The 21,414-nt window shown below is 44.7% G+C and overlaps 2 protein-coding genes and 1 long non-coding RNA gene across 3 annotated transcripts in view; 1 reads left to right on the top strand and 2 right to left on the bottom strand.

The window, feature by feature from the left end:
• LOC309364962 (uncharacterized protein) overlaps nucleotides 1-21,414 on the bottom strand; it is a 147,369-nt gene that overhangs the window by 52,680 nt on the left and 73,275 nt on the right. The window contains exon 2 of the mRNA XM_081903016.1: nucleotides 15,509-16,685. The gene's annotated coding sequence lies outside the window, so the exon portion shown is untranslated. The remainder of the gene's footprint in view (nucleotides 1-15,508; nucleotides 16,686-21,414) is intronic.
• Nucleotides 1-21,414, top strand: part of LOC309365336 — a 130,609-nt gene that overhangs the window by 54,546 nt on the left and 54,649 nt on the right. The window lies entirely within an intron of this gene.
• The window catches only part of LOC309364412 (uncharacterized protein), a 114,798-nt gene that overhangs the window by 52,680 nt on the left and 40,704 nt on the right, over nucleotides 1-21,414 (bottom strand). The gene's annotated exons all lie outside the window — the stretch shown is intronic.

Here is a 21,414-nt window from a genome sequence, read left to right as displayed (position 1 = left end):
CCCGTTTCCTGCCTCTCTGGGCATCGGAGCTCGCTGGCTGTGGGTTGGGCCCTGGGAGGCTTCGAGGCTGGATGCGGCCCCTTGCGCTGTCCCTCAAAATTTATTGTATCATTGGAATCTACCTGGCATCTTATAAGATATCCAGAATGTTGCACAAATAAGTCTCCTTGTGATCCGATGTGCAATCATTCACAATCTGATGTGCAATCCTCATCAGTAAATATTTTCAGAAAGCTGGGACGATGCCACCCTGCAGCCATAGCTGTCAATTTTCAGATTTCAAAATAAGGGATCAGCAGACTGGAAAATACTGTAAGGGATCAGCAGCCTCACCTGTCCCGGGGACAGTCTACGGGATATCTAACAATCTGGGATAGCAGCGGGAAATGGCACTGGAATAAGGGAATTTCCCGCAAAAAGGGGAAGGTTGACAGCTATGCCTGCAGCCCGAATGTGTAGCTTGAGGAGACAGTCCAGTCCCCAGCTTTGCTGGTTGGGATCATGCAATCACTTCGCTCCAACAACCGACCTTTCCAAACCCTCCAACATTTCTCTGATGAAAATAGGGACATCCCATTCCATAAATATAATTTTCCTATTTATACACCACACATCTTTGTTGTGTATTGAGTCAAAGGATTTTATATCTGTATTATTATTGTCTGTATTTGCATTTGGGTAATTGCGTGGCGAGTTCCCGCCCCCCACCAGGATAAATAAAGACACGAGACACCATAATTAAGGTTAATTGGGCGAATTAGGCCACAACTTTATTGAATTCAGGAATGAGAGGCATTGGCTTAGGCATTGGTCCTATCGACTATCCGGCTCCAGCCCATTTGCTGGAGACACGGGGAAGGGTTAACCTTATATCGGGGGAGACTCCCACGAGGCACGTCGGCTAGGAGCTCCCCCGGGTCACCGCTCTGGGGCGTGCCTTTGGCCCACACCTCCATAGGCTTCGGACAGGGCCACCCCCCCCGGAGTCCTTTAACGGACCACCCTTCGCTCACTGGGGGGAGGTGATGGCGTTCCTCCCCCCCCCCCCACATCCTCTTAACCCCTTCTTACCAATGCCTACCGCCACACGAGCCATCGCTCGCCGCCAATACTCTCATGCCTGAATCCAACCCCTTATCCCCTTTGCTATATCCATCAGCCAAATATCATTTCCAGCATCCGAGAGATGCACGCCATCAGCCAAATATCATTTCCCGCATCCGAAGATGCACGCCATCAAACCGGTAGAGGGCCTCACCGTTGAGACATATGCCCTGGAGGTCACTGACACTCCCACCCAGGGCTGCCACTCTACGCACCACTGCCAAATACAAGGCTTTCCTAGCCCTATTTATGGCTATCAGGCACCTGCAATCTCTGCAAACCCGCCTCTCCATCTACGAGGCCCACATAAAATAGTAGTGACATTTGGGTAAGAGGCCTTATGTTCCTCAAAGTCACTAAACATATGCCACATCAAGTTGACTGCCTTTCTGTAAGCTAACTCTTATCGCCTAATTGGATAACTAAAGCATCTGGAGGGCCCTCCGCTGCCGCTCTGGCCCTAATAGCGGGCAACATTCCGGCCCAGCGCATTCCCCTTCGAGAGATCCATTGATGTAGCTAAGGTGCGGCCCGAGACCGGAATTGATGGCGTGGACCCTGGCCCAATGCACAATGCTGTGCCCAATTATCCAGGTGCACGCCCTCATAGCTCCTGCACCCTAGGTCCCCATTAACGGCATGGTTTCTATCCCAGTGGGCGGTGCAGGGCCAATACTCCAAATATTCATCACAACGTTACCTGAAAGCAAAAGAAGGCAACAAAGCCGGGTCAGGTATACTGTGAACAATCACAAGGTCTTATGAATATATCCTTTATATGCATCAGACTTCCCTTAATGCATCAGACTTCCACTGCCCCCAAGTCCTTCATCTTTTCAGATGAGAGTCCCAAATGCACTGCTGTGGTGGCGGCCCCAATCCTAAAAGGAGTTAACCGCGAATTCAGCTGAGGGTAAACTGTAGGCAGCAATCGCCCTTCGCATAACGCGCATGGTCTGATGCCGTGCAAGGCCGGAGCCATCCCAATGTTTGAGGAATGGACCCGAGACGGTCATCTCACGTACATGAATTGCTTAGTGTCCTTTTCTGCTGATCGGTTTGGAACATTGGACATGCAAGACTAAATTGGATCTGAACAAGGTCAGGTCTCTCACTACCTCGGGCAGCGGAATCTGGTTGGCCCTTACAAACCACTTTGCATAGCGCCAAAGGCAATGGAGTATGCAGCTGTAAATAACTGGGCTTTGTCCTCGGACCAATAGATACTTCTTAATTTTTTATTTTTTTATTTATTTATAATATTATTATTTTACTTTTATTTATTTATTTATTAATTATTAGGAATTAGCATAGAATGTCATAAGTTAAGGGCCTTCTACCATCACTTTTAGGAGACTGCAGCCTGCGCCAGCCGCACCGTGCCCAGGGTCTCTGGATTAAACAACCTTACAGAAAAAAGGAGATTGCCGCCTACTGGATCTTTAAGAGTCTTTGTTGCACGACCCAGCACCCTCCAATGTACCAAGCATTGCAAAGCTTCAGCCTTGGTAGGAGGTGTGTCAAGCTTAGGATTCTTTCAAGCCTAGTTTTTGGTTTTGGTTTTTTTTTTTTACGATTATTATTATCATTATCATTAATATTTTATCAATTTGCCTTGAAACTCCATAAAGTCCACCCATGCCTTTTTTTAAGATCTACGCATGGGCAGGGCTCCTAAAGCTAATACTTCCTTCAGGACATCATGTTCCCAAGGCTCCAAAGGTGCTCCCGGAATGGCTCTGGCAATTTGCTGCGCCTGTGCACCCGTGATGCCCTTGTTAACCACAGGGGTAAATTTGGTAGAGAAATAGATGTTTAATTCTAAGCACTAAAGGACGAAGGTCCAGGACAGCTTTGCCACTCTAGGAGAGTGCAATAATTGTTTAGACAAGACACTGCCAACTGTCTGATTGTCGGTCCAGAAGCATACCTGGTGATTCCTGAACTCTTCAGCCCGCAAATACCATTGTACTTTTCCATGAACTAACCTTCAGGTCCGACTTGACCACTTTTGAGAGGCGCACTCGGTGTTGCAGAGCGCGCAGTCCCGCTGACAGCTTAGTTAGTCACCCACAAAAGGGGGGGCAGGGGACCCTACCCAGCATGCAACGTTGAATTTACCCTGGCCGAGAATCTGAAGCCGAGAATTTACCCTGGCCAAGGGTGACCTTCTTGAGGGGAAGAAGTTGCAGAATTAATTTTTGAGTGCTGCTAGCCACCCCCTTGGTAGGCAGGATGTCTGTTCAATTGTGTCCACTTCAATACCCAAAATAGTTTATGGTCAAAACTGGACCCTCTGTTTTGTTCGCCATCAAAGGTACCCCAAGCTCCTCAGGTGAAAGCCACTAAAGGAGAAGCGCAATCAGGGCTATTACTAATGATGGGGGGGGGGAAGAGTTATCAAGGTAATGGGTCACTTAAAACCAGTTCTAAAGCGAAGAGCCCGGTCCAGAATTGCACTAAATGACTCAAAGTGCACAAGCTACTGAGTACCCTATCGGCATAGATTTGTCTGTGGAATAAGCCCCCTCAAATCTAAAAACCTAGCCATGGAAATTCCTCAGGGTGAACTGGCAGGAGACGGAAAGTCAACTCAATGTCCCACTTAGCCAAGACCACGCCCCTGCTGAACCTGCGCATACACTTTATAGCCTGATCAAAGGAGGCATATTTCACAGAACAAGGCTTCTGTGGCATTGCATCATTGACTGAGCCACGTCTAGGGTAGGGCAGGTTGTGGATCATAGGATACTCTCCTGGAGTCAATGGGGGGACAATGCCTAAAGGTGAAATGAGTAAACCCACTATCGGTGGCTCCCTGAAGGGGCCGGGCACCCTCCCGGCCAGAAATTTCTTTAATTTCTTTCTTTCTTTCTATTTATTTATTTGTTTGTTTGTTTGTTGGCAATAGCTGGCATTTTCCAAACTGATTGTTTGCTTGGGGGGGGGGTTCCCTGAGTTAGGGGGTAATGAAACAAGGATCTTGAAGCCATAAGAGAAACTCTTTCCCGGGTACTTTGCTGCCTATATTTTTGGGTATTTATCAAGAAGTGTCCTAAGAGGTGAGAGCTTAACAGAAAAGAACATCCCAGTCAAGGGCCAAATTCATACCAGTTTGTGGCTTATCTTTTTGGCGGGTCTGTGAGCTTTTCAAGACCCCTGGTGGAAATGCCCCCCTGCTGCCCGGAAAGGGCTGTTTACCTTTAAAACATGAAGACGCTGGGTGGTTACCTAGGCACTTCTCACATTCATGCGCATACTTACAATTTGGCCCCTGGCACACACCCGTGTTGTACTCCCAACAAACCTCATGGTGAGGGACTCACTTAGATTCAAATTTTCCAACTTTCCTTTTTCCACCTAGGGATCCATAAGCTCCATCCAATAATTCTGGTTGCTTGGAACGCAGCAGGTGGTGGGCAGCAGGAAGCTTTTCTGAATCGTCCTCGGCATCAGAAGGCTTACTTCTTTTGCTCTTCTTGGCCGAATGCTTCTTCTTACTTAGACTTCTTTCTCCCTTCCACAGTATTCCCTGTGGAATACTGGGAAAGTCTGGGGTATACTGAGAGGCAGAAAGATTATAATTGTAAGCATGAGCCCTACCTCCCGAGGATCTGTCATTGGAAACCCAAGGACACATAGACTGTAATTATGAGTGAGGATGCATAAATGGATTGCTACCCGAATGTGGAACCCTAAATAAGGAGGCCAAAGTGCAAGGGAGCTCCTCTCTATTTCGGAATAGGCCGCAGTGACCATGGGCCTGAATTGTTGGTAAAAGGTTTCAAAAGCAGAGGAAACACTGACTAGGCCTGTGGGTTGCAGGGCACAGGAGGCTACCCTGACCCATCTTGGACACAGGACCCACTTTTGAATCATTGGCTGCTCTCAGCGCTGCCGCGGAGGTGCCGGGCGGTCCCCAACGTTAGGTGGCATATCCGGGATGCATTCTTGGGTTACTAGGCACTACGAAGGCCCGAGGCCCCTCTTGGTTCCCTTATGCCCCCCCCAGATACAGCAAGCATTACCAAGCCTGGGACCCCTCCTGGTTCCCTTGTGCCACCTCAGATATAGCGGCATTTAGAGCAGACATAGTTTGATACCCTTAATTAGCCTGGTTTCAGTAAAATCAACGCCAACTAGCTTGGATTAAATGCGTGAGCTGCGAACAAAATCTCGGTAGTTCAGTATTGTCTGCACCGGTAAGTTTAAAGGACCCAAAGATGCCAAACTAATCTCCAACAAATTGTATTTAGCTGCAAACAGTATCACCATAGCTCAGTATTATCTGCACTGGATAGCAGTCCAAAATACCAGCCCACACCTCAAAGCAAAGTATTTAGGGGAATACTGAGTCTATAATAAACAGAAAAGAACCTGATAATGTACGCAGCTATGCAGCAAGCTAGAGGTAGAATTATAAATTGTAAACCCAGCAATACAGCAGTGAAAAATGATAAGTTGACTTATGCAACAAACATCTAAGCAAGGCAAAGCTCCCAAGAGCCCTTAAGCATTCTTACCAAAATCAACCAAATGAATTAAATTGCCAAATTAAATATATACTTATAAACTAACTGATGAAATACCAGAAAGAGATGAATGTAGAAGAGGTATGAGCTGTTTACTTTAGATTCCCTATAAACCTGTATGCAAAGCTCGCAAGAGATAGCAGGCGAAGAAACCCTTTAATAAATCAAATGATATAAAACCCGGATCTCTTTTTCCTTATAGCTATGAATTGACTATACCAAATTATAAAACTTAATGCCTAGGCAGAGAGTAAATGACCCAGCTCCACAGGGCACCGCAAGCTGAATGAAATAATTTGAATTCCAGTAACTGTGCACTAATGCTTCAATTTAATTTAAGTGCGTTTCGTAAATTGCCAGAATGAAATTCTTAGGAGTGTAAATATAAACAAAAGCAGTCAAATTAATTGGAGGATATTAATTATAAGATCAGCCTAGCCAGAGACGCTGTAGCCAGCTTCATACAAGCTTATGCGCCAAGAGGAGGGGCTCCCTGCAGCCCCTTGCACTCTCTTATTTAAGCTAGGCTCTCTTTTTTTTATATAATTGTGCTATCATGCTTTGTTTATATTGCTTGTGTTTATCTCCTTTGTTTATATTGTTTATATTGCTTTTGAATTTAAAACCAACGAGAAAGTGAGGGGCACTCGAAAAGGAGATAGCTCCCATGTGGATTTGCCTCTCCTAAAATGGCTGCTGCCGCAAGGCCACGTGGGCAATCAAACGGCGGCCGTAATGCGTTCCCGTTGCCTAGCGACAATGACACGTGCGGAAACACTTAACGTTAGCTCTATAACACTGAAAAAATTCCGTAGCCTCAAGAGCAAAACCTGCAGGCATTCCCCACGTACCCCTTATGAACGTTAATTATTCCCCTGGGTTTTTTGCCGGTTAGGCTTAAAAGGGAGGGTTTGTAAAATTACTTCCCACGTGGAATGCCTATAGTAAAATGGCGGCCGCCCGAAGGCCACATGGGCGGATGAAATGGTGGCTGGAACGCGCTGGTTGCCCGGCAACGGCGCAGCTGCTTCCGATGCTTACCAAGTTTAAACTTCCGCGCGAAAATAAAACAGCCTGTAGAACTCACCTCCTAAAGAATGCTGCTGAAATGATTATTTAACAATAAATTCTGCCCCTCACCCTGGCCGTAAAAATGAAACACAACCGGCACAAAACGCAGCCCGCTCTCCTCCCGCAGCTGCTGTTCCGCCTAATTGCACCGCACTCCCCTGCACAGACCCCTAGCTAAAGCCTGAAGCCCCAACAGCAAAACCTGATTGGATGGGTGCGCTGCGTCCTCCGAACGGCCGTGGAAATAATGAAGAGGAGCCAAACGTTCTTCCTTGAGCTCCTTGCAGAACAGGCAGTCAGCAACCGAGGGCAGGCACCAGAAAAAGCTCCACAAAGCTGAATAAATTCCTCTGAAGGGGGCATGCAGCAGCAGGCATGGCAAGCTCCTGAGGGCAGGGAACTTGCACCGAAACACACAGAGCTCCCTGTAAAACTGTAGACGTGAAAGATGCTGGAGGGAAAGCACACAAACACACACACAGTGATTTTTAGCTCAATTACAGCTCCAGTGTTAAACTGCAGCAGCTGTAATGGAGCGCAAAGGGGGAAGTCCCCAGAAGGAAAAAAGCCCCAAATTGGTTTCAGCTTCAAAACTAGAGATAACAACTCCTGAAAATCAAGCAGTTTAGAAATCAAGCAACACCAGCAGCAAATGCTGGAAATTCTCTGTAAAAGAAAGGGAGCTTTTTCTGTGAAGCTACAGCATATTACACGAGGCGCCCTGCAGCTCAAGAACAAAGGCAACAAAGAAGCAAGGCAGGAACGCTCCAGGCAACGCAGATAAGATCTCGACAAGCAGGAACAGCTGATATGCGGGAACAAACGTGAGGGCTAGCCGGCGAAAAGAGGGCAAGCCCCCTCTGCACCGGCCCTAAATAGGGCAGACCTGGCCGGGATTCCCCTGTTCTCGCGGGGGCTGAAACCAGCCCCCGCTCACGTGGGGGTGGGCGTGAAGCCCGCAACCCCACCTCCTGGGCAGGCCGGAAGTGGCTCTGCCTTTTGGTTCCAGAGGGTACAGCTACTATTGGTTCATTTAAGCTGCTGTATTTGGATCCTCTGTCTTATTGGTTGCCTCCAAAAGGCAGGACTGTGATTGCCTGATATTGTTCCCTCCAAAATGTATCCTTTCTAGCTAGTCCCCTGTCCCTATAAATGTAGCTCTCCCCTCCTCAAGTTTCAGTCTTGTTGCTTTAATAAAGAAGTGTTACTAGAGAACTGTCTCCAGCATATTATGTCAAGAGAGCTGAAATCACAAACCCCACGTCACAACAATCTTATTACGTTGCCCCAGCCACTCTGGGAGGTTTCCAACATATATAAAAAACATAATAAAACATTAAACATTAAAAAACTTTCCTATACAGGATTGCCTTCAGGGGGCCGGTGGTTGTATAACTCCATTCTCTAATTCTAAACAGTGGCACTTGGAGGGTTTCTCTTTCCCTGCTTTTTCATTCACTGCCTCTGGTCTCCTGCATCAATTTAGCAAAGGAGGGGAGAGGTTTTGGCTTTCATACTTCTCCACTCCCCACCCCACCCCCAATATAACCAAAAGCGCAATATAACCAAAAACACACACACCATTTGGGAGTAAGGACCAAAAAAATAAAATCGTTTTATATATTTTATTACTTATTTTTGCATTTCAATCTACTATATCTATAAATTTTATTGTTTATAGCCAATGGCGACCACAATACAACATGAGCACAAATCACACAGCTGAAAAACAAAAGACATTGCATGCACCAGACCAGGATAAATCTATAGTGTACAAAATTTTCACATTTCTTTCAATGGGAAGGATATAGGGCAGCAGAGCCAAGGTGGTGGGGTCCAGAAGGGAGTTTCTGTCATCCTTGACTGTCTGCCCTGCTGGTTGAAGCTGATGGGAACTTGACAACAACATCTGGGTACATCTCAATGATTATTCTGTGATATACAAAATCTTCAAAGGATTAAGGCACTGATCCAGAAGAGAATGAACTGAGAAGAGGCCCCACTGAATTATCTGAAGTGAAACAGAAGAAGATCATTAAATAATAATAATAATAATTTATTATTTATACCCCGCCCATCTGGCTGAGTTTCCCCAGCCACTTTGGGCGGCTTCCAATCAAGTGTTAAAAACAGTACAGCATTAAATATCAAAAACTTCCCTAAACAGGGATGCCTTCAGATGTCTTTTAGGATAGGATAGCTGCTTATTTCCTTCACATCTGAAGGGAGGGTGTTGGCTCCCTAACTATAAGCTACTCTGTTTGGATATCATAAAAATTCACAGACAGACAGACTTTAATGTTGTATACAGTGTAAGGTTGGGGAATTGAGAGGTGGGGAGAGCAAGCGGGGGGGGGGGCAGGACACTTTCATTATTTTACAAAGTTCATATGCAAGGTGTTTGTGTCAGTGTGACATGGCTAGGTTCTCTTCCTTTTCATTTATTAGTTTTCATTGGCAGTGAGAAAGATCGGGGGGCCCAGGGCATAGTTGCTTGCCTTCAGTGATTGCAGTAAAGGTGGTGGAGGCTGAACCATTTTGAGGAAGAGATTGTTGTAATTCTTGGTTTGGTCCTTCAAGTAAAGGTAAAGGTAAAAGGACCCCTGATCATTAGACCCACTTGTAGACAACGCTTGGGTTGCGGTACTCATCTCGCTTTACTGGCCGAGGGAGCTGGCGTACAGCTTCCGGGTCATGTGACCAGCATGACTAAGCTACTTCTGGTGAACCAGAGCAGCGCACAGAAACGCCGTTTACCTTCCCGCCAGAGCGGTACCTATTTATCTACTTGCACTTTGATGTTCTTTCAAACTGCTAGGTTGGCAGGAGCAGCGACCGAGCAACGGGAGCTCACCCCGTCGCGGGGATTTGAACTGCCGACCTTCTGATCGGCAAGCCCTAGGCTCTGTGGTTTAACAAACAGCACCACCCAAGTCCCTTCAAGTACTTGCTGTTAAAGTTGTTCCGTGGAATTCCTGATCTGGACCTTGTGTGGAAATGAATTCTCTCCATCACAAAAATAAGTTTTGAAGCTTTACCGCAGAACAGTCTTAAACAGTCTAACAATAAGATAAGCATCATAAAGTAGCACATTGCAAACAATGTTCAGTCCTTTATGTAATTCAGTCAGCATTCCTATCCCTGTTCCCAGAGGGAGATCCTAAGCTTCTTCAACATTGCATGACTTATTTGCAACTGCTGCTGCTGCTTCTCCTAGCCATCTCCAGCAAGAACACACTGGCTTCTCAAGTTTAAGCTTCCTTCCGTGAGAGCTCGGCAGCTTATGCCTCCAGCGATGAGTTATGAGGAAAGATCCAGCCTCCTCTGAGGGTTCTGTCAGAGTGGAACCTCTTGCCTAAGTCTAAGAGAAACTTCCCTTTATAGTATTTTTATTACAATGCATTGAAGCACCGCATTATATGTACATTAAACTTATAACACTTGTTCCCTTCCAAGTAACAATGACACTTACAAACAGGTTGTCACTTTCTTTTTCTATGTTTGCTTGGTATGCCCCAATGTTCTCTCTCTTTCCCCTCAAATGCTCCATGCGACCACAGATGAGTGTCTAAAGAGAAACCAAAAGCTCAGAGTTTGGGGGTGGGGTGAAGCCTTGAACATCAGGTTGCCTCCTAGTGCCTGGGGGGCCAACTATTAGATTTCTATTTGGTAAGTGTTGTAGGAGTTTTAAGGTTTTTTTAGCCCTATATTAAAAAAAACAAGGCTCTTGTGAGATGTTTCATTATTTTGTTATTCTGACATTGCATTGCACAGGAGCACCTTTGCACAGCTGTTTGAATTTTTTATATGAAAAAAGAATAAGAATGCATTCGAAAGCGGGTTTCCTCCCAAGCAGACAGATGAGAGACAATGTGAGAAATGTAATAAATATTTTAGAATACTTGTCGGCAAGGAATGAGAAACAAGCAATGCTGATGTTCGTGGACGCTGAAAAAGCATTCGACAATGTTGCATGGGATTTCATGTTGAAAAATATTGAACAGAGAGAAATGGGAAGTGACTTCTTCAATGGAATTAAAGCAATATATACGGAGCAAAAAGCGAAGCTAATAGTGAACAATGTGACAACAGAAGAAATAAAGATCTCTAAGGGTACCAGACAGGGATGCCCGTTGTCACCACTATTATTCATTCTGGTCCTGGAGGTGTTATTGGATTCAATAAGGAAAAAGGAAAGCATAAAGGGGGTGATAGTAGGCCAAAATCAATACAAAGTTAAAGCCTTCGCCGACGACCTAGTCTTGATGACAGAAGATCCGTTGGAGACTGCAGCTGAGATACTGAAGGAAATTGAAGCATTTGGAGAGGTGGCAGGTTTCATAATAAACAGGAAAAAAACCAAAATTATAGTTAAAAACTTGGAAAAAACAACAACGGAGGCACTGCAGCAACAAATTGGTATTGAAATTGTCAAAAAGGTCAAATATCTGGGAATATGGCTAACTCCGAAAAATATTGATCTGTTCCAAAACAACTATATCCCGGTGTGGAACGGAATTAAGAAGGATCTGGAAGTATGGAATAGATTAAAACTATCCTTTTGGGGTAGAATCTCAATGATCAAGATGTTAGTGCTACCAAAGATGTTGTTTTTATTTCAGATGTTACCAATATTAAAAGGAGTGGCGATTTTTAAGGAATGGCAAAGGACGATCTCCAGATACATATGGCAGGGCAAAAAGCCGAGAATTAAGTATAAATTACTAACAGATGCAAAGGAAAGGGGAGGCTTTGCCCTGCCAGATCTGAAGTTATACTACGAAGCATCGTGTCTTTGCTGGTTAAAAGAATGGATTAAACTTAAAAATACAAAACTCCTAGACCTGGAAGGATTCGACAACCGATTCGGGTGGCACGCGTATCTTTGGAAAGAAAAGAAGAAGGGATATAAAACTTTTGAAAACCACATCTTCCGGAAATCGCTATGGGAAGTTTGGGACAGATACAAAAATATATTGGAAGGGGGGGTGCCACATTGGCTATCCCCGTTAGAGGTCATGGGTGTCAAAAAAGATAATATGAGAAGTGATTGGATTACCTATGGAGATTTGGTGGAGAAAGAAGGAGGAAAGTGGAGATTAAAACCTTACGAACAAGTCAAAGAATATGTCTTTGATTGGCTGCATTACCATCAAATAAATGAAACGTTTAAAAAGGATGTGAAAGAAAAGGGGTATAAAGAAAAAGGTTCGAGATACCAAACAGAGATAGTGAACAATGACTCCAAAACAATTTCTAAAATGTATAAAATTTTGTTAGAATGGCACACAATAGATGAGGAGGTGAAAGTAGTTATGATTCAATGGGCCAAAGATTTAGGATATAACATAGACTTCGATGATTGGCAGAAAATATGGAATGAGAACTTGAAATTTACGGCATGTGTCACATTAAAAGAAAATGTAATGAAGATGGTTTACAGGTGGTATATGACACCAGCAAAACTAGCAAAAATGTACAAAACCTGTAATAAATGTTGGAGGTGTAAGGAGAAGGAAGGTACATTTATGCACATGTGGTGGGATTGTAAAAAAGTAAGGGGGTTCTGGGAGATGATACACAATGAACTAAAGAAAATGCTAAAATATAGCTTTGTTAAGAAACCAGAAATCTTCCTGCTGGGAATAACAAGAATGGATATACCGTATTTTTCGCTCCATAGGACGCACTTTTTCCCCTCCAAAAATGAAGGGGAAATGTGTGTGCGTCCTATGGTGCGAATGCAGGCTTTCGCTGAAGCCTGGAGAGCGAGAGGCATCGGTGCGCACCGACCCCTCTCGCTCTCCAGGCTTCAGGAAGCTATCTGCAAGCCTTGCAAGCCCGGTGGGGGTTCCTGCGGGCTCACAAGGCTTGCGGGCAGCAGCCTGCAGCCCCAGCGAGTGTCCGCAAGCCTTGCGCGCCCGGCAGGAGGTCCTGCCGAGCGTACGAGGCTTGGGGCGGCAGCCTGCCGCCCGAAGCACGCAGAGCCCTCCGGAGGGCTCCCTGTGATTCGGGCGAGTGTCTGCAAGCCTTGCGCGCCCGGCAGGAACTGCCGCCGGGCACGCGAGGCTTGGGGCGGCAGCTTGCTGCCCGAAGCACGCGGAGCCCTCCGGAGGGCTCCCCGTGCTTCAGGCGAGTGTCTGCAAGCCTTGCGCGCCCGGCAGTAGGTCCCGCCAGGCACGCAAGGCTTGGGGCGGCAGCCTGCCGCCCGAAGCACACGGAGCCCTTCGGAGGGCTCCCCGTGCTTTGGGCGAGTGTCTGCAAGCCTTGCGCGCCTGGCAGGAGCTCCCGCCGGGCGTGCGAGGCTTGGGGCGGGAGCCTGCCAAGGAGAGGGGCTGCGCAAAGAGAGAGAGAAGGCGCAGCGCCCCTTCAGCAACGTGCCTGTCCAGCGAAGCCTGAGGAGGAACAGAAGGGTCTCCATCTGTTCCTTCTCCAGGTTCGCTGAAGGGCGATGCCCCTTCTCCCTCTCTGTGCAGCACCTCTCCTGTGAAGCCGCATCAGTCCCTTCTCCCACCTCCCAGAAAAGCCAGGAGAAGCCGTGATCTCTTTAAAGGAGTTGCGCGGCTTCTGCCGGTTTTGCGGGAGGTGGGTGAATCCCCCCACCTCCCAGTAAAGCCAGGAAAGCCCTGTGCAGCGTCTCCCGGCAAGGAGAGGCTGCACGGGGCTATGGAGTCTTTCGCCCCACACAGACTCTCCCTCCGTGTGCACGGGGCTAAAGGGGAAGCCAAAACAGCGAGCGGGATCCATCCCGCTTTCTGCTTTGGCTTGCTCCATAGCTGCGCGCAACCCCTCCGGCAAGGAGAGGCTGCACAGGGCTATGGAGTCTTTAGCCCCACGTAGCCTCTCCCGGGAGGGAAAGGCTGCACGGGGCTAAAGGGGAAGCCAAAACAGCGAGCGGGATCCATCCCGCTTTCTGCTTTGGCTTGCTCCATATCTGCGCGCAACCCCTCCGGCAAGGAGAGGCTGCACAGGGCTATGGAGTCTTTAGCCCCACGTAGCCTCTCCCGGGAGGGAAAGGCTGCACGGGGCTAAAGGGGAAGCCAAAACAGCGAGCGGGATCCATCCCGCTTTCTGCTTTGGCTTGCTCCATAGCTGCGCGCAACCCCTCCGGCAAGGAGAGGCTGCACAGGGCTATGGAGTCTTTAGCCCCACGTAGCCTCTCCCGGGAGGGAAAGGCTACATGGGGCTAAAGGGGAAGCCAAAACAGCGAGCGGGATCCATCCCGCTTTCTGCTTTGGCTTGCAGAAAGGAGAGGTTGTGCGCAGCTTGTACGCTGCTCTTTGGGGCTGGGGGGGATTTTTTTCTTGATTTCCCCCCCTAAAAACTGGGTGCGCCCTATGGTCCGGTGCGCCCTATGGTGCGAAAAATACGGTAAGTAGGAGAGACTGTAAACTGTTTCAATATGCTATCGTCGCAGCAAGGACATTGTTGGCCCAGAGGTGGAAACAAGAAGAGGTTCTGACTTTGGAGGAATGGAGGATAAAACTAACAGACTACGCAGAGTTAGACAAATTAACAGGGAAAATTAGATACCAAAAAGACCAGAAATTCATTGAGGACTGGGGGAAATTTACAGAGTATTTGAAAAATGTATGTGAGGACAGTACAACGCTAGCGTGTTTCAAAGAAGCTTTGTGAAAATAGAAGGAGTATTGCCAAAAGGCAAACAAGGATAGAAATATAACATCTAATGGCAATATCTAATTAAGGAATGCGAGGAGAGGATTTGAACTACGAACGATTGTCAGAGAAGTTGAGGGAGGTCCAAATAAGGTGAAATATGTGATATATAAATGGATTGGTTTATTGTTTTTTATGGAAAAATTTCAATAAAAATTTATAATAAAAAAAAAGAATGCATTCGAAAGGGTTTCTTTAGAAGCAAGTATTTTATTTTTAATAACAGAGGAAATGATGCCCAATTCTGAGTGCTCATCCTGGCTTTAAGGTTAGCAGCCACAAAACCCTCACAAAAAGCTATGAAATGATTTTGATAGCAAGATTCAAGGTAAATTCCTGCCTTGTATTCCTGGGCTGCCTCTTCCTTGAGAACCAAAATTTTAAAAGATGATGCTGTTAAGGTGCTACACTCAATATGCCAGCATCTTTGGAAAACTAAACAGTGGCCAGAGGATTGGCGAAGGTCAGTCTACATCCCAATCCCAAAGAAGGGCAGTGGCAAAGAATGTTCCAACTACCGCACAATTGCGCTCATTTCACACGCTAGCAAGGTTATGCTTAAAATTCTACAAGGCAGGCTTAAGCAGTATGTGGACTGAGAACTCCCAGAAGTTCAAGCTGGATTTCGAAGGGGCAGAGGAACCGGAGACCAAATTACAAACATGCGCTGGATTATGGAGAAAGATGGGGAGTTCCATAAAAACATCTACTTCTGTTTCACTGACTACACAAAAGCCTTTGACTGTGTCGACCGCAGCAAACTATGGCAAGTTCTTAAAGAAATGGGAGTGCCTGATCACCTCATCTGTCTCCTGAGTGTTATGGAAAAATCTAGGTGTGAGGCTGTTCAGTCAAACCAGCTCATTGGGAAGAGCCCGCATGTCCCTTGCGGAATAAAGGAAGGAGTCCAGCCACCAACTGGAGCAAATAGCTGTAGACCAAAGTTTATTGCACAACAGGTTCAAAGAGGAATTTTGAACCCCAAGCATGGGGTGACAAAGACTTTTAAAACTTTCCCACGATATCCCAGAATACCGTTTCTAGAGCATCATTGCTATGATTGTTACATCACTGACATGTCACAATAGCGGAGGGCTAGACAGGGGTTACACTAGTCTCACCTTGGCAAGCATGTCCAGACAAGTCCTTGGTACAAGATTAGCATAAGCATGCCCATGTCAGGGCAAGACTCAGGTATAAGATTAGCATAGGCAAACACCTCTGAAGGCCCATCATTCAAAGTACAATAGAACTTCCTTTGCATGTCTGGCCCCTTGGCAAGTTTGGTGATGGGATTAGGCTTTCCTTGGCCCAGCTCAGCAATTGTCACCCCTGGACACTTCCTGGAGTCCTTTTTCAAGGGGAAAATAGCTTTGGAATGGAGGAAACTGGCAAAGGAGTTGATTTTATATTATTTTTAAAGCTAGGTACCGTATTTTTCGCTCTATAAGACGCACCAGACAACAAGACGCATCTAGTTTTTGGAGGAGGAAAACAAGAAAAAAAGTATTCTGGATCTCAGAAGCCAGAACAGCAAGGGGGATCGCTGCGCAGTGAAAGTAGCAATCCCTCTTGCTGTTCTGGCTTCTGTGAGAACTGTGCAGCCTGCATTCACTCCATAAGACCCACACACATTTCCCCTTACTTTTTAGGAGGGACAAGTGAGTCTTATAAAGCAAAACATACGGTAACTTCCCTGAGCTGTCAAGTTGAAAGGATACATTCAGGCATAATATCTGTAACATTTAATAACTTTAAAGATGTGCCACCCCCTAATTTCCTTAACATAAGAAATCTATATGTGGGACAAGAAGCTACAGTTAGAACTAGATATGGAACAACTGATTGGTTCAAAATTGGGAAAGAGTACAACAAGGCTGTATATTGCTCCCCGCTTATTTAACTTTTATGCGGAATTCAACATGCGAAAGGCTGAAGTGGATGAATCCCAAGCCAGAATTAAGATTGCCGGAAGAAATATCAACAACCTCAGATATGCAAATGACACAACCTTGATGGCAGAAAGCGAGGAGGAATGAACCTCTTAATGAGGGTGAAAGAGGAGACCGCAAAATATGGTCTGAAGCTCAACATCAAAAAACCAAAGATAATGGCCACTGGTGCCATCACCTCCTGGCAAATAGAAGGGGAAGAAATGGAGGCAGTGAGAGATTTTACTTTCTTGGGCTCCATGATCACTGCAGATGGTGACAGCAGTCATAAAATTAAAAAGCGCCTCCTTCTTGGGAGAAAAGCAATGACAAACCTAGACAGCATCTTAAAAAGCAGAGACATCACCTTGCCAACATAGGTCCGTATAGTTAAAGCTATGGTTTTCCCAGTAGTGAGGTATGCAAGTGAGAGCGGGATGATAAAGAAGGCAGATCGCCGAAGAATTGATGCTTTTGAATTATGGAGCTGGAGGAGACTCTTGAGAGTCCCATGGACTGCAAGAAGATCAAACCTATCCATTCTGAAGGAGATCAGCTCTGAGTGCTCACTGGAAGGACACATGCTGAAGCTGAGGTTTCATTATTTTGGCCACCTCATGAGAAGAGAAGGCTCCCTGGAAAAAGTTGTTGATGTTGCAGCCCCAGGTAGAGTGTGTTAAAGTAACTGCTGCGAAATGTGGCACCAGACTGCTTTCTTTTGACACCAAGGGGAACTCCTCTTCTGGGGCTGAAAGCATTGGCATGGTATGATTTTGTCAGTATTGCAAGGAAGCATAGAAGGAAAGGTAAAAAACACCTATGCAGTTTAATGTATCTGTGGTTTTCCCCCCGTGTGAGTTTGTTGATGTCTTCTAAATGATCCACTATCAGTGAAGCTCTTTCCACATTCCATACATTTAAATGGTTTCTCCCCTGTGTGAATTCGTTGGTGTATTCTAAGTTCTTCACTTCGACTGTAGCTCTTTCCACATTCAATACATTTAAATGGTTTCTCTCCCATGTGAGTTCGTTGGAGTATTCTAAGTGATCCACTATCACTGAAGCTCTTTCCACAATCCACACATTCAAATGGTTTCTCCCCTGTGTGAGTTCGTTGATGTCTTCTAAGTTCTCCACTTCGACTGTAGCTCTTTCCACATTCCATACATTTAAATGGTTTCTCTTCTGTGTGAGTTCGTTGATGTCTTCTAAGTTTCCCACTTCGACTGAAGCTCTTTCCACAATCCACACATTCAAATAGTTTCTCCCGTGTGTGAGTTCGTTGGTGTATTCTAAGTGATCCACTATCACTGAAGCTCTTTCCACATTCCATACATTTAAAGGAGCTGGGCATGTTTAGCCTGGAGAAGAGGAAGTTAAGGGGTGATATGATAGCCATGTTCAAATATATAAAAGGATGTCACATAGAGGAGGGAGAAAGGTTGTTTTCTGCTGCTCCAGAGAAGCGGACACGGAGCAATGGTTCCAAACTACAAGAAAAAAGATTCCACCTAAACATTAGGAAGAACTTCCTGACAGTAAGAGCTGTTCGACAGTGGAATTTGCTGCCAAGGAGTGTGGTGGAGTCTCCTTCTTTTGAGGTCTTTAAGCAGAGGCTTGACAACCATATGTCAGGAGTGCTCTGATGGTGTTTCCTGCTTGGCAGGCGGTTGGACTTGATGGCCCTTGTGGTCTCTTCCAACTCTATGATTCTATGATTCTATGAAATGGTTTTTCCCCTGTGTGAGTTCGTTGATGTCTTCTAAGTTCTCCACTTTTACTGAAGCTCTTTCCACAATCCACACATTCATTTTTTTTTAATCAAATTTTTTATTGCGTTTCTTTTCAAAAAATTTATGCATTCCAAACGATACAAAGAAAAAAGATACAAGAAACAAATTTTTTTTCCAAAAAAAAGAAAATACCCAGAAAGATTGTATATACTATTCAACTTTCCGTAAATCCCTTTTGGACTTCCCCACACCTTTCAGATCTGCGTTCTTTAAATTAACAATGTTTTGATACCTTTAAAATAAACATAATGTTTTGGTTCAAATTGTCTCCTTTTCTCTTTTGTCCCTTCTTTTACCATTTACTTAATCATATTTGCTAAAGCATAACATTTCCTAATCGTGCACTGACTTAAGATTCATACAACATATAATATTTTTGCAAATAGTCTTTAAATTTTTTCCAATCCACCTCAATTGTTTCTTCTTCCAATTCTCGGATTCTGCCTGTCATTTCGGCTAACTCCATATAGTCCATCAACTGTGTCTGCCATTCCTCCAGCGTGGGTAAATCTTGTGTCTTCCAGTTCTTTGCGATGAGTATTCTTGCTGCTGTACTAGCATACATAAAAAAGGTTCTGTCCTTTTTTGACACTTTCTGGTCTACCATACCCAGCAGGAAGGCCTCTGGTTTCTTAGGGAAGGTATACCTAAATACCTTTTTCAATTCATTATAAATCATTTCCCAGAAGGCCTTCACTTTTGGGCAGGTCCACCAGAGATGAAAAAATGTCCCTTCTGCCTCCTTACACTTCCAACATTTATTATCAGACAGGTGATATATCTTAGCTAGCTTGACTGGGGTCATGTACCACCGGTATATCATTTTCATAATGTTTTCCTTCAAGGCACTACATGCCGTAAATTTCATTCCGGTGTTCCATAACCTTTCCCAGTCTTCAAACATAATGTTATGTCCAACATCCTGTGCCCATTTTGTTATGGCAGATTTAACTGTCTCATCCTGTGTATTCCACTTAAGCAGCAAGTTATACATTCTCGATAGTGTCTTGGTCTTTGATTCTAACAATTCTGTTTCCAATTTCGATTTTTCCACCTGGAAACCAACTTTTTTATCCAATTTAAAAACCTCTTGAATTTGAGCATAGTGTAACCAGTCCCGCACCTTATTTTTTAATTTCTCCAGGCTCTGGAGCCTCCAATTATCTCCAATTTTTTCAATTATTTCCCAATATTTCGGCCAATCGGCCTCCATATTGAGTCTTTTTCGAGCCTTGGCCTCCATCGGTGATAGCCACCTCGGGGTTTTACTCTCTAATAAGTCTTTGTATTTCAACCAGACTGCAAAAATTGCTTTTCTAACAATATGGTTTTTAAACAATTTATGAACTTTAACCTTGTCGTACCACAAATATGCATGCCAACCAAAAGCATTATCAAAACCTTCCAGATCTAGGACATCAGTGTTTTCCAACAGAAACCAATCTTTCAACCAGCAGAAGGCTGCAGATTCATAATATAACCTCAAGTCCGGCAGGGCAAACCCCCCTCTTTCTTTCGAGTCGGTTAATATTTTAAACTTTATTCGGGGCTTTTTGCCCTGCCAGACAAACCTAGATATATCCTTCTGCCATTTTCCAAAACATTCCGCTCTGTCCACAATCTGTAAGGTTTGAAACAAAAATAACATTTTCGGCAATACATTCATTTTTATAACTGTGATTCTACCCAACAAGGAAAGTTTCAATCTTGACCAAATTTCCAAGTCCTTTTTAATTTCCAACCAACATTTTTCATAGTTATCTTTAAATAAGTTCAGATTTTTGGAGGACAAATAGATCCCTAGGTATTTCACTTTTTAAACCACATTTAATTCTGTTTCTCTCTGGAACCCCTCTGTTTCTGTAGATGTCAAATTTTTAGTCAAAACCTTAGTTTTTTGTTTATTCAACTTAAATCCCGCAACCCGACCAAACTCAGATATAAGTTCTAAAGCTCTTTTTGTACTGGGTTCTGGCTCCTGTAATGTCAAAACTAGGTCATCTGCAAAGGCTTTCAGTTTATATTGTTTCACTCCGACCTCTATCCGTTGTACCAACCGGTCCTCCCTGATCATGTTCAGTAGCACCTCCAGGACTGAAATGAATAAAAGAGGGGATAGAGGGCACCCCTGTCGTGTCCCTTTTTCAATTTTAACTTCCTCCGTCACCACATTGTTCACTATTAATTTGGCTTTTTGCTCTGAATAAATTGCTTCTATTCCATTTTCAAACCCCCGTCCCACTCCCATCCCTTCCAAATTTTTCTTCATAAACATCCAAGATATGTTGTCAAATGCTTTCTCCGCATCAATAAAGATTAACACCGCTCTTGTATTCCTGTTGGTTTGCAAAAGCTCCAAAATGTCAATGATGTTCCTAGTATTTTCATACAAGTGTCTACCAGGGAGAAAGCCTGCTTGGTCCTTGTGAATTACATCATTTAATACCTTTTTAAATCTGCTTGCCAAAATATCTGCAAATATTTTGTAATCCACATTCAGGAGTGAGATGGGACGGTAGTTCTTAAGCTGGGTCTTTTCAGATTCTAACTTAGGTATCAATGTGATGAAGGCTTCTTTCCACGTTTCAGGTGCCTTTCTCCCCTCTAAGATCTGGTTGCAAACCTCCAACAAAGGTTGTACTCTGGTTTCTCTTCAGATCGTATAAATCTTTCGCCTTTCACAATCCACACATTCAAATGGTTTCTCCCCTGTGTGAGTTCGTTGGTGTATTCTAAGTTCTCCACTTTTACTGAAGCTCTTTCCACATTCCATACATTTAAATGGTTTTTCCCCTGTGTGAGTTTGTTGGTGTCTTCCAAGTTCTCCACTTCGACTGTAGCTCTTTCCACAATCCACACATTTAAATGGTTTCTCCCCTGTGTGAGTTTGTTGGTGTCTTCTAAGTTCTCCACTTCGACTGTAGCTCTTTGTACATTCCATACATTTAAATGGTTTCTCCCCTGTGTGAGTTCGTTGGTGTATTCTAAGTTCTCCACTTTTACTGAAGCTCTTTCCACATTCCATACATTTAAATGGTTTTTCCCCTGTGTGAGTTTGTTGGTGTCTTCTAAGTTCTCCACTTCGACTGTAGCTCTTTGTACATTCCATACATTTAAATGGTTTCTCCCCTGTGTGAGTTCGTTGGTGTATTCTAAGTTCTCCACTTTGACTGTAGCTCTTTCCACATTCCATACATTTAAATGGTTTCTCCCCTGTGTGAATTCGTTGATGTCTTCTAAGTTCTTCACTTCGACTGTAGCTCTTTCCACATTCAAAACATTTAAATGGTTTTTCCCGTGTGA

Source organism: Podarcis melisellensis, assembly GCF_964234715.1.
Source record: "Podarcis melisellensis genome assembly, chromosome: 2".
In the NCBI taxonomy this organism is placed as follows: Eukaryota; Metazoa; Chordata; class Lepidosauria; order Squamata; family Lacertidae; genus Podarcis; species Podarcis melisellensis.
This window is presented reverse-complemented; position numbering and strand designations above follow the sequence as displayed.